This window comes from Alligator sinensis, unplaced genomic scaffold (genome assembly GCF_000455745.1).
Source record: "Alligator sinensis unplaced genomic scaffold, ASM45574v1 scaffold2988_1, whole genome shotgun sequence".
Taxonomy (NCBI): Eukaryota; Metazoa; Chordata; order Crocodylia; family Alligatoridae; genus Alligator; species Alligator sinensis.
In genome coordinates this window covers 13091-13449 of record NW_005844008.1, presented here as the reverse complement: position 1 = coordinate 13449, position 359 = coordinate 13091, and positions in this window count along the sequence as shown.

Sequence of the window (359 nt, the reverse complement as noted above, 5' to 3'; positions counted from 1 at the left end):
GGTGCGTCCGCCCCAGGATGATGGCTTGTTGCTCACCTGTGCCATGGGACGCTCTGGGAGGGAGGAGACACCTGCTGGAGTGACTGCCCTGTTGGGCCCTCAGCACCCCTGCCAGGAGCCTGGGCTGGGCCCTGCACCGGGCCACACAAACTGGCTCCAGCGCCCATTTGAGGCAGGAGCTGGCCGTGTTGGGGAAGGAGCGCGGGGGATGGGAGACACGGATGCGCTGGGCTCAGGGCTGCAGGAACGGGGTTCGACACAGCTGATCTCTGGTTCTCAGACACACGGCCAGGGCACGGACACCACGTGGGCTCTGCCTAGCTGGGAGGCCTGACCAGGTCAGGGACTGGGGCACTGGG